The sequence below is a fragment of the Arachis hypogaea genome, chromosome 5 (assembly GCF_003086295.3).
Source record: "Arachis hypogaea cultivar Tifrunner chromosome 5, arahy.Tifrunner.gnm2.J5K5, whole genome shotgun sequence".
In the NCBI taxonomy this organism is placed as follows: Eukaryota; Viridiplantae; Streptophyta; class Magnoliopsida; order Fabales; family Fabaceae; genus Arachis; species Arachis hypogaea.
Window position 1 is genome coordinate 83656243 of NC_092040.1, and position 13531 is coordinate 83669773.

The window sequence follows — 13531 nt, forward strand, 5'->3', positions numbered from 1 at the left end:
CGCCTCTTGATTTTCCATGCATTGCCTAGATAAGGTGTCAATAGCCTCCTGCAGTTGGTGCATGCTTAGGGTGGCTGAATCTTGCTCTTGTGGATGTTGTTCTTCTTCAGCTTGATGAGCTGGCCTCTTTCATACCCTTCGTGGAGGTAATGGAGTTGCAGCCACATGCATCCGGCGATAAGTGAGTGGAAGACCGACCTTTATCCACTCAGGGTTTTCATCTTCGAATATCACCCTAGCCAGTTTGCAAAGGCGGAAGATAGTGCTAGGATAACCCAGCTTTCCTCCAGAGTCACTCTTCTCGGCGAGCTTCCGAATGCCTTGAGCTATAAGTTCATGAACCTTGATCTCTCCTCCCTTCATTATACATTGCACCATCGTTGCTCTCTTGAGGTTCACTTCCGAGTTGTTTCCAGCTGGGAGAATGGATCTCCTTACAATTTCAAACCATCCTTTAGCCTCAGGGAAGAGATCTCTTCTTTTTATAAATTTCGGCTTCCCCTTGGGACCTCTCTCCCAATTTACTCCTTGCATACATATATCCTGTAGAATCTGGTCATAATTAGGGTTTTGGTCCATTCTCGAGTGATAGCTCTCCTCTTCAAAGGATATGCTTCTCAATTTCAACACTCTCATGATAGTCATGGGGCTAAAGTCTACCACGACCCCTCTCACAAAACTTGTGTATGAGTCATCCTTCTTGTCTTGCCTAACTGCATTTGCATAGAACTCTCTTACTAGAGTGGCATTCACCCTTGTGACAGGGTCGGTGAGGAGCTCCCATTTGCGTTGTTCCACCTTCTCTATGATTTCTGGGCACTCGGCTTTTGTGACTTGAAAGCCTAGTTCATAAATGATTTCCTTCTCAGTCATCCACCCATACTGAAGTGAATGATAGAAGGTTCTAAATCGCACTTCATCAAAAGGAGGATGCTCTATGGGTCCCTTCCCTTTTTGCCTCTTGGAGATTGATGATGCCATGAGTGAGGCTCAGTTTGCGAAGATGGTGAATGCTATGAAGTTGAAGATGGAGTTCGGTTGATGTGAGGCAGAATGTGTCTTAGAGAGAAGGGAGGAAAGGTGAGGATATAAGGTGTACGTGAAGGTTGTGTGAAGGGGTTTATATAGAGAGATGGCAATTGTTGAAGGGTGTGGATTGATGGTGTTGTTTGATAGTGGACGGTTGGGGTTTTGAGATTGAATGAGCACAAGGATCACCTCTTTTATGAGGGTCTTGGTTCGGTTTCCAAAGCCATCCACTCCCAATGTTGCATGGCAACACTTCCAAGGACATTCCCTATGAAGACAAGTGTAAAATTCCCTTAGTGTAGTGGCCGAATCCTTCTTCCTCAATTGTCCTATCAAGTACCATCAATGTCCTTTTTGATTCCCTATACACGAAAAAGGGAGAATGTGAAAATTAATTGAAAAATTGGTGGGAAAATGTGTGAACTAATAAAATATTTCTTTTTCTTTTTCTTTTATTTCTATATGACTAAATGTTTTCCATGAAAGCAAATCAATCAAACATTAAGCTACCCATGCATGCACGTTGGTACACCAAACTTGTTTGTAATCACATGGTGCAACAAGTCTGGGGAGTGAACTTTCCTCACAAGGTGTGTTCAACCCACACTTGGTGTGCTTTGAACATCAAACTTATCATGTACTATAAGTTACATGTAGAAGGGCTTTATGTTAGTTGTCAAGATAAATTTGAACTTCCATGGAAATTACCTTATTGCTGTTATTAGAAATTTAAGAAAGGAGTTATAGAACATGGGTTGCCTCCCATGAAGCGCTTCTTTAACGTCATTAGCTTGACGTTTGGTTCTTGTCAAGGTGGCTGATAGTGCTTGAAGTCCTCCCCTCTTGCAGTGAACCTATGTCCATTAGCTTTGTTGATAAGCTCCATATGCTCTAAGGACATGATTTTGTTGATGATATACACTAGGGGAAGCTGAGATGGAATAGTGGTGAGGTGAGGTGGTATAGATGGAAAGTATGTAGAAATCACTTCATCACCCGGTGAGAAATTTTTTGTAGGAATTTTCTTATTTCTCCATCCCCTTGGAACTTTCTTCTTTGTTTCCATTGTTGTTGTCTTGTTTTCTATGGATTCTTTCTCTAGTGGATTCTTGTTATTGATCTTGCATGACTCTGATGGTTCTAGTTCCCCTTGGATCATCCTTGAACATGGTTCTTCTTGACTATATGGCTTCCCAACTAATGGGGCTTCCAATTGTGTTGTTTGTGCTTCCTTGTTTGGCTCCTCCATCAACTTATTGTCTTCATGATCTGCTTCTTGTGAGGGTTTAAAGACATTGAAAGTGAGCTGCTCATCATGTATTCTCAACACTAACTCTCCTCGTTCTACATCTATGAGTGCTCTAGCTGTGGCTAGGAATGGTCTTCCCAAAATGATGGGGTAAATAGGATTCTCATCCATTTCCAGAACAACAAAATCTGTGGGAAGATAGTAGCTCCCAACCTTCACCAGCACATTTTCAACCACCCCTATTGCTTATTTTTGAGTTTTGTCAGCCAATCTGATAATTACATCAGTAGGAGTTAGTTCATTGATTTGAAGCTTCTTCATGAGGGAGAGAGGCATTAGGTTGATGCTTGCTCCCAAGTCACAAAGCCCTTTGTCAATCATTGTTTCTCCTATGGCACAAGGAATGTGGAAACTCCTTGGATCCTCTTTCTTTGTGGGTGGCCCTGGTTGGATGAGAGCACTACAATCTCTGTTCATCTTGATTGTTTGTCCACCCTTCAATGAACTTTTTCTGGCTAGTAGCTCCTTTATATACTTGATGTAGAAAGGCATCTGTTGGAGGGCTTTAATGAATGGTATATTTACATCTAGAGATGCAAATATATCAAGAAACCTTGAGTACATTCTCCCTGCTACACCACCTTTAAGCCTATGGGGAAAAGGTGCATATGGGTTCAATACCTCCTTCTTCTTTAGCTATTCCTTGGATGTAAGCTGAGTTGCACAGCTTCCTTCCTTCTGGCTTTCCTTTTGGTTATTTTGAAGGTGTTCTACTCCATTCATACTCCCCTCATAACTTGTGGTTATCATTTTGCATTCCTCCCATCTCACTTTCTTTGTTTCTCCTCTTGGATTCTTCTTTGTATCACTGGGGAATCCATCAGTGGGTTTGGGAATTTGTTGAGATAGGTACCCTACTTGGGACTCCAATCTCTTGATGTTTTCTCCTTGGTTCTTGATATTAGCTCGCACTTCTTCCTTAAACACTTTGTTGTCTTGGACTTCTCTTCATATGTTTTCAAGTAGAGCCTCAATCTTTGAAAGCCTATCATCTGTCAATGATGGTGGGTTGAGATTAGGAGGTTGAGAAGGTTGGTTAGATGGATGTTGGTAATATCTCTGTGAGGTGTTTTGATGAGTAGCATTGTTGTTAGAGTTGAAATTGTAGCGTCTCTGATCTTGCCCTTGGTCTTGTTGATTTCCCCATCCAAAGTTGGGGTGATTTCTCCATCCAGAGTTGTAAGTTTTGGAGTATGGATCATGGACTTGTCTAGATGAGTTTCCCACATAGTTAGCTTGCTCCCAATCACCTTCTTCTCCTATGTTTACTCCTTCTTGAGTTGGTGATGAGGTGATGGCTGCTGCAACTTGGTTCTCTTCCACCTTCTTGGTAAGATCTGCTAGCTGCTTGGTGATCATCTTATTTTGGGCTAACAGTACATCCATGTGGTTCAGCTCCATTACTCCTCTAGTGTTGCTTCTTTCGGAGGCATAGAAGTAGTCATTCTCAGCAACTGTTTCAATGACATCTATGGCTTCTTCAATGGTTTTCTTCTTGTTTAACGAGCCTCCTGATGAATGATCCACAGCTTTCTTTGACTCATAGGAAAGACCTTCATAGAAGATGTGAAGTTGAACCCACTCATTAAACATCTCTGGTGGGCATCTCCTTGTCAAGTCTTTGAATCTCTCCCATGCTTCATAAAGTGTCTCACCATCTTGTTGTCTAAAAGTTTGCACCTCAGTTCTTAGCCTATTGATCCTTTGAGGAGGATAAAATCTTGCTAAAAAGTTGTTCACCACTCCTTCCCAATTAGTTAAGCTTTCCTTTGGGAAGGATTCCAGCCATTTGGATGCCTTGTCCCTTAGTGAAAAAGGGAACAAGAGCAGCCTATAGACATCCGGGTGGACTCCATTGGACTTCACTGTGTCACAAATCCTCAAGAAGGTGGTCAAGTGTTGATTAGGATCTTCTTGAGCACCTCCTCCAAATGAACAATTATTCTGCACCAGAGTGATGAGCTGAGGTTTTAGCTCGAAATTGTTGGCATGTATGGTGGGCTTCTGAATGCTGCTTCCACAGTTTCCTGGATTAGGGTTGATATAGGATCCTAAGACCCCCCTTTCTTGCCCAGCCCGGTTTGCATGGCCTTCTCTGGCATGATTATGAGCTTCTTCTTCATGATTATTCTCCAAATTCTCTTCCATGTTGGGTTCGAAATACTCTTCCTCTTCCTCAACACCAATAATCCTCTTTCCTCTTGCCTCCCTTCTTAGTCTCCAAAGGGTTCTTTCAGGTTCTGAATCAAAGGATGTTGAGACTCCTTCTCTTCTCCCTGTCATACAACAAATAGATTGCACAACAGGAGGTATAGTGAAGATTATTCTTGTTAGAATGATTGTTAGTGTGAGTGATGTAATTTATCAAATAGTTAGTGGGTTAGTGAGCTGAATTATGATCAACTAAGAAAAAGAGAACAAAAAATAGAGAGGGTATAGGGGGTGAGGAAGAAATTAAAAACGAACTAAGGTAAATTGACTGAATAATACAAAAACGAATAACAAAACATATAAATAAAAGCTCAATCTAGTAATCTTCTAACTTAATCATTGTTGATTCAAAATCAATCCCCGGCAACGGCGCCATAAACTTGATGCATGAAAACTTATCTCTCAACAAATTTCCATTCGGCAAGTATACCGAATTGTCGTCAACTAAAACTCACAATAGAGTGAGGTCGAATCCCACAAGGATTGATTGGTCAAGCAACTTTAGTTAGAAGAATATGCTAGTTGAGCTAAATAGAATTTAGATTATGATGCAGAAATTTAAATGACTAGAAAGCAAATAACAAAAACTAAAGTGTAGAATCTTAAATGGGGAGTTGGGAAAATGAGCAGAAAATTAAATGGCAGAAAGTAAATAAAATGGGTAAGATCAGAAAGGGGGAAATCATTGGGTTTAGGAGATGTTACATTCTCCGGATCAAGTTCATTCTCATCTCTTCCTCAATCAATGCATTCATTAATCTCCTTGGCAATCTTAAGTGATTGGATCCCAATTTCTTGGCAATCCAATCTCTCTAAGCTTGAAAAATTACCCAATTCCTTGATTTAATTGCTCATGGGAATAGATGAAAGTGTGGTCACTGATTATACCACATGTATTTCCAAATTAAAGTGTTGGGAGGATTAAATGTCACAATATCCATCCAAACCCCAATTTGGTCCAACATGAGAAAGCATTTCTAGCATGATTTCCTCATCCCTTTTCCAAGGTTCAAAGGAGATCCAATTATAGAGAGTTTCTTTTCCAAGACAACTAACCAATTGAATTAAGATCGAAAGCTTTCTAGTAAGATCAAGAGAAAAGAAAGAAGAAGAAGAATAAGAACTATAATTGATCCATCAAATTACAACAGAGCTCCCTAATCCAATGAAAGGGGTTTAGTTGTTCATAGCTCTAGGAATAAAAAAATGGCAGAAAAGAAGAATCCATGCTAAAAGTACAGAAAAGTAAACATGCAGAGAGTAGTTCCCAAAAGTGCTAAGCTCCTCTCTAGTTCAAAACTACTCCTATTTATACTACTCCTCATGATCTTCTAGTGAGTTCTTCAAGTCTTGGATGTGGGCTCTGGACCTTGAGTTGAAGCAATTCTCATCTTTAGTGGGCCCAGCTTGCAGAAAAATAAGAATTAGGCTTGGGCATTTAGTGAGATTAACGATATTTTGAGTGCGAGAACGTTAGTGGCATTCACTTTTTCCACTAACGTTCCACCCTTATCTACCCACGTTAATTCCAACGTTAGAAATCTTAACGTGACTTCTAACGTTTCTTACTCAATCCTTGGCCAATGTTAATGGGACTCACTTTTCCCATTAACATTGGCTTGTGCCCCTTTTCGCAAACATTAATGGGAATCACTTTTCCCATTAACGTTGCTTGCCTCTTGCCCCTACGTTAGATTTCACGTTAGCTTGGCTAACGTAGCTCTTAACGTGGGTCTCTATTACCTTCGAGAGCATTAGTGACACTCACCTTTGTCACTAACGCTCCAATTTCCTTAAGTTCCTACATTAGAACCCACGTTAACTAAGTTAACGTGGCTCTTAACGTAGTAATGAAGCCATCTCCCAACGTTAGTGATAAAAGTGAGTGTCACTAATGTTGGTTCTTTGAATTCAACTCCACGTTAACTCTCACGTTAACAATCTTAATGTGAGAGTTAACGTAGGCAATGCTAATGATCCAACGTTAGTGACAAAAGTGAGTGTCACTAACGTTGACGTTGTTGATCCTCTTCCACGTTAGTGTTCACGTTAACTAAGTTAACGTGACTCTTAACGTGGGGCATTGCCTAGTTTCCCAACGTTAGTGGTGTTCACTTTTACCACTAACGTTGAGGAGAAACGTTATTGGAGTTCATGTTTCTCGTTAACGTGGAGTCCTCTTTTTCTTCTACGTTAAGTATCACGTTAACTTAGTTAACGTGGTTCTTAACGTAAGCTATGAATGGCTTCGCAGGCGTTATTGGTGATCACTTTTCTCATTAACGTTGCAAGCTCTTTGCCATCCCACATTAGTAGTCACGTTAACTAAGTTAACGTGAATGCTAACGTGGTTCTTCCATGCTTCATTTGTCCTAAAATCAAGCAATTAAAGTGCATCAAAGTTCTAGCCAAAGTCATGAGATTATGCATCATCAAATTCTCATGCAATTCTAGCAAAAATCTCATGAAATCATGCAAAATTCACAATAGTTGCTTAAATGAAGGTGTAAGTGTATTTTCACCCAAAACTTGCCTTATTCACTAGGAAAATGCATGAAACTACCCTAAAACAGTAAAGAAAAGGTCAGTGAAACTGGCCTAGATGCCCCTGGCATCATATATGAGATTTGTTTTGATTGAAAAAGGGGGTAAACTAAGGAATTTTTTAAATTTCTCAATCGCAACATTGCATTAATAAGCTTAGTCAAACAATGAAATTTTCCAAGAAACTCATCTATAGGGTTCCACCCCAATTGATTGATTTTTTTTTATTTTAGAACTTGCTTAAATTATACACTTTGTGGATCATGTTTTGAGCTAAGAACACAAGCTTGTGAGTTTTGAACCTAATGGTGTGGTTATATTTTGTAACCACTTATTTTCCTTCTTGTGTGAAATTGTTTTCTTTCTATGATTGTGATCCTTGATTTGTTTAATTCTATATGTCCATCATTCCTTGCATACATGCACTTGTATAATTGAGGCCATTGTTTCATTAGCTCACTTACCTAAATAGTCTACCTTTTACTCTCCATTGATAACCAATTTTGAGCCTATGCTTAACCCAATTGTTCTTTATTGTAGCACATTACAAGCCTAAAGCAAAAACAATAAAAGTCCCTTGTTTGGATCTTTAATTTGCTTAGGCTAGTGAGAGTGTTCATTATTTAAGTTTGGGGAGATTTGAGAACACTGGTTGGGATAAAAGGATGTGCTTTGTAATTCCATATTTGGGAATTGGGTGCATGCTCATGTATAGATTAAATGTATTAATCTTATGCATTGATGTTCTTGTACAAAGTGAAGAAAAAAAATGATGAGATAACAAAAGAAAAAATTGAAAAGAAAGAAAAAGAAGAAAAGCAATAAAAAAGGGAAAAATGCCCCAACATAAAGGTCTATAAAATCAATGCATAAGTGTTATGAATGAAGAGAAAATGCATGAGTATGTGAGAAGTGAAGAATGGGTAGTTAGGTTAGTACTTAATTATAAAGGCTATTATATAGGTTAGGTGGGAAGTCTAGGCTAATCAAAGATTCAAATCTTAGTCCATTTAACCATATATGACCCTACCTTGACCCTAACCACATTACAACCTTATGGAAAGTCCTCATGATGATTATATGCATTCATTGAATGATTGTTAATTGTTAGATGAAGAACAAATCTTGGAAAGCATGATTAGAGGAGAATTGAGTAAATCAACCCCTAAAGACTTGAGTGACTAGAGCGGGTACACATCCGGTGAGGGTTCGATTGCTCAATTACATGTCTCCACTATGATCATCCTTTTTCATGCACGTTTGTAAATCTTCTTGATAATTCAATGCAATTGTGGGTTTGGTTTGGATTTGAGTTGATTCCTATTGTTCTTGCCCTTATGCTTACACATGTTTTCTTGGAGGTTAATTTGTTTTGACCAAGTGATTGCATTCATATAGGTAGTTGCATTTAGATAGGTTGCACTTAGGTAGTTTACATTAAATAATTGTTGATACCCCTTGTTTTTTTCTTGAATTTAGCATGAGGACATGCTTAGTTTAAGTGTGAGGAGATTTGATAAACCCTAATTTTATGGTTTATCTTGTGCTTAATGATGCGCGGAAAACTTTTCTCTCAACAAATCTCCCTTCAGCAAGTATACCGAATTGTCGTCAAGTAATAACTCACAAAAGAGTGAGGTCGAATCCCACAGAGATTAACGGATTAAGCAATCAATGGTTAATTGATTATCCGAGTTAGACAAATCATATTGGAGTGATAATCAACAAGGAAATGTAAATGGCATAAAAGTAAAGAAAACAATAAAATGCAGAGAAGTAAAATGGCAAGAAAAGTAAATGTAAGAACTAAAAATAAAATGAACATTGGGATCTAGAGATATTGCAATCCTCCAGATCAAGTTCATTCTCATCTTCTTCCTCAATCAATGCATTCATTAATCTCCTTGGCAATCTTAAGTGATTGGATCCCAATTCCTTGGAATTCAATCTCTCAAATCTTGATCAATAGCCAATTCCTTGGTCAATTGCTCATGAGAAGAGATGAAGTATGGTCACTGATTATACCACATGCATTCCCAAATCAAGTGTTGGTAGGATTATAGTCACATATCCATCCAAACACAATTTGGTCCAGCATGAGAAAGCATTTCTAGCATGATCTCTTCATTCCTCTTCCAAGGTTCAGAAGAGATCCAAGTATGAATAGCTTCTTTTCCAAGATAACTACCCAATTGGATGAAGATCGAAAGCTCTCTAGTAAAATCAAGAGAAAAGATAGAAGAAGAAGAAGAATGAAAACTAATATTGATCCATTGTATCATAATAGAGCTCTTTAACCCAATAGAAAGAGTTAGTTGATCATTACTCTACCAAAATAGAAAAGAAAGAAAGTGCAGAAAAGTAAAGATGAAGATTAAAACTAAAATGACAACTTCAAAATTCATAAATGAAAAGTACAAAGAAAAGAAAGAGAAGGAAAAGTGTGTGAGGGGAGGGAGTCCGAAGACCCCTCTTCAATCCCCCAATTCCAGAATGTCCCTCAATGTAAAAACTAAGGCCTTTATATAGGCTCTCCTAAATTACAAAATGAAATTAAAAGCAAATTACAATTAAATGAAAATTCCTATTCTATATGCTTCTTGTGGCCTTGATTGGTTGACACTTGTGGGCTTGCTTCCTTGAGGGTGGAGAAGTGAATCAAGTTGAGGTCCAGGTGCTAAAGTTAGTGCTAAAGTTAGCCACACTAACGCTACAAGTGTGGCGTTAGTGCTAAAGTTATTGTGGCTAACGTTGCACTTGCTGACCAGTTGGTGTTTTTGGGCCTTAAAAGATGCCTCTTGTTTGTGCTCCAATTTCATGCCCATTATAGAGTATTATATATCATTAGAGAGCTCTGAATATCAGCTTTCTAACGCAACTGAAATCACCTCAATTGGATCTCTATAACTTAAGTTATGCTCCTTTGAAGTGAACATGGTCGCTGGCATAGTCGCTAGCGTTAATGGAAAACGTGAGTCCCGATAACGCTAGCGACCAGGGGCTTAATATTTCCAAGTTCTGGAGCTCAAAATCAATGTCCACCCCATACTATTATATATTGTTGGAAAGCTCTGGATGTCTACTTTCCAACGCTTTTGGAAGCACATGATTTTGAGCTCTCGAACTCGAGTTACACTTCTTGGAAGGTGAAGAGGTCAGTTGGCCTTACTACAAGTTGATACCATGTTCATCTTTTCATCTTTGCACTTTCGGGGCATGTTTTCTCCCTCAAATTTAGTGTCAATCATGTAGTGCCATATATGCTTGGAAAGCTCTAGAATCCTACTTTCCAATGCGTCTAGAATCACCTCATATGGAGCTTTGTGGCTCAAGTTATGCGTATTTGAAGAAGGCATGGTCAGGTTGCCAGGTGGGACTTTTGCCTACGTTAACTTCCACGTTAACTTAGTTAACGTGGCTGTTAACGTGGGTCTTTTTGCTTCGTCAACGTTAGTGGCACTCACGTTTTCCACTAACATTGGCATATACCCCTTTCCTTCCACGTTAACTTAGTTAACGTGGCTGTTAACGTGGGTCTTTTTGCTTCGCCAACGTTAGTGGCACTCACTTTTTTCACTAACGTTGGCATATACCCCTTTCGCAAGCATTATTGGAGCTCACCTTCCTCATTAACGTTGCTTGGTGCCTTTTGTCCCTGCGTTAGAGTTCACGTTAGTGTAGCTAACGTGACTCTTAACGTGGGTCTTCCTTGCTAACGTTCCATGCTCTCCTTCTTCAAAGTTAATGCCACTAACTTTTCTCACTAACGTTGGGGCTTTTCTTCCTTCCACGTTAGTGCCCACGTTAGTGTAACTAACGTAGCCACTAACGTGGCTCTTCTCTTCTTTTTTTGGCCTGAAATCAATCAAACAAAGTGCATCAAAGTCTTGCTCTTAATCATGGGATCATGCATCATCCAATTTATCATTCAATTTACGCATAATTCTCATGAAATCATTCAAAATTCACAATGTTTGCTTGAATTATGGTATGATTGCATTTTCAACCAAATACTTGCTTATTTCCTAAGAAAATGCATGAAACCAACCTAAAGCATACAAAAAATGGCTAGTAAAACTAGCCAAGATGCCCTGGCATCACATAATTTGGAGGATTTTATCAACATTTCTCACATTTACTCAATGAAATAGCATGGTTTTGTAATTCTCCTTAAATTTGTGCTTAAGTGTAAAAACATACTTTTTAGGCCCTTAAATTAGTGATTGTGATTCACCTTAATTCCATTCAATGCCTTGATGTGTTTGCTAGTGATTTCAGGTTCATAAGGCAAGTATTGGATGGAAGAAGTGAAGAGAAAAGCATGCAAAGTGGAGAATGCATGAGAAAACAAGGATTGGGAGTGCATCAAAGGACGCGCACGCGCACCAGGCGCGCGCGCGCAGATGTGACGTTGCATGGCGACACGTCCGCGTACATAGCGCATACGCGTGGATAGAAAAATTGCCAAGTGACGTGTATGCGTACATGGCACGTACGCATCGATGTTCGCACGTGACTCGCTTAAAGGCAAAACGCTGGGGGTGATTTCTGAGCTGCCCATGCCCAAATCCAACTGATTTCTGAGACTATTTGATGCAAAATTCAAGCTAGAGCAAGGGGGAGCACTTAGTTAGTCATGATAAGCCTTTAGTTAGTTTTCTAAAGAGAGAAGCTCCCTCTTCTCTCTAGAATTGGGTTAGGATTAGGTTAAATTCTCTTAGATCTAAGTGTAATTTCTTGATTTCATCTTGTTTCCTTCACAATTTCTTATTCTAATGCCTTAATTCTCTATTTTCTCTTGTTAATTTCTTGTTTTGCCCTCTTTTATGTTAATGAACCCTTGTTGGATTTCCTTTCCTTTTAATGAAATTTTATGTTTCCATGCTCTCTTTGATGTTTATTTTTATTGATATTGTTGATTTCTTGCTCATGATGGTTATAAGTCTTGTTAATTCTTGCAATTGGTGATGTTTACTTTTCTTAAACTTTAGTTGTTTGATAGAATGCTTCCTTTAGTTTTTGAGTCGTTTTCTCTACTCTTGGCCTAGGCTAAGAGAATTGAGTGACCTTGAGTCATTGGGTCCTAATGAATTGGTGATTGAGAACCCTATGTGATCAATTTGATAACCATTGACTCTAGCCTACTACTAAGTCAATTAGTAGCTAGGTTGGGACTTATGGATTGATATTGATCAAGCCAATTTGACGTACCTCAAGCTTAGGAGTAGATTATACGTACTTAAAGCTTTTGGAGGTAGACTTAACCGGTTGGCTCCTCATAATTGTCAATGTATGTTTTATAGACAAGGATGGTGATCTCAATTACCTATGTCTAGCCAAGAGTATCTTCCCTTTATTTTATTAGTTAATTGTTCATTTACTTTCTTGCCTTTTATCAATCAAACCCCCTTGTTCCTTCATAGCCAATAATCATTCACTTCAATTCCTCGTGAGACGACCCGGAGTCTAAATACTTCGGTTAATTCTTATTTGGGGTTTGTTACTCGTGACAACTAAATTTAATTTGATTCGAGGATTGACTATCGGTTGGGACTATACTAACAACGGAAATATTTTATGTGAAATTCCTAACCATACAAAAATTCTATCCATCACTCCTCTGACGTATATTAAACTCCTTCTGGTTAAAGATGTACTTGAGACCCTTATGATCAGAAAAGACGTTAAACGTCACTCTGTACAAGTGGTGTCTTCAAATCTTCAATGAAAACACAATCGCCGCTAATTCCAAATCACGATTTGGATAATTCACCTCATGCGGTCTTAGCTTACGTGATGAGTAAGCCATCACATTCCGGTGTTGCATCAACACGCAACCTAAACCCCTTAGTGACGCATCACAATACACTTCAAACAATTTGTGTGGTTCCGGCAAAATCAAAACAGGCGCTGAAGTTAACTTTTGCTTCAAGGTCCGAAAACTCTCTTCACACTTCGACATCCACACAAACGGTACTTCCTTCCTTGTCAACTGAGTCATCGTTAGTGCAATCTGGGAAAATCCTTCAATAAATCTCCAGTAATATTCGGCTAAGCTTATGAAACTTCTGACTTCCATCACCGTTGTTGGTCTTTCCCATTCCATCACCGTTTCTACCTTAGAAGGATCCACCGCTATCCCTCCTTTGCTCACCACGTGACCTAAGAACTTCACTTCCTCCTTCCAAAACTCGCACTTGGACAACTTAGCATACAATTTCCGCTCCTTCAAGATTTGCAACACAATCCTTAAGTGTTCCTCATGCTCCTTTGTCATCTTAGAATAAACTAAGATATCATCGATGAAAAGCACCACGAATTTGTCCAAAAAGAGACGAAATACTCTGTTCATGTAATCCATGAAAATAGCAGGTGCATTCGTTAACCCAAAGGACATCACTGCAAAATCATAGTGTCCATAGTGTGTTGACGAACGGA

General features: G+C 39.0%; 1 non-coding gene across 1 annotated transcript; it reads left to right on the plus strand.

Moving 5' to 3' along the window:
- Window positions 1–3925: 3925 nt before the first annotated feature.
- On the plus strand, window positions 3926–4033 carry LOC112804732 (small nucleolar RNA R71). The gene has a single exon (XR_003203349.1). It is a non-coding gene; the product is annotated as a small nucleolar RNA R71 (small nucleolar RNA).
- The last annotated feature ends 9498 nt before the right edge of the window (window positions 4034–13531 follow it).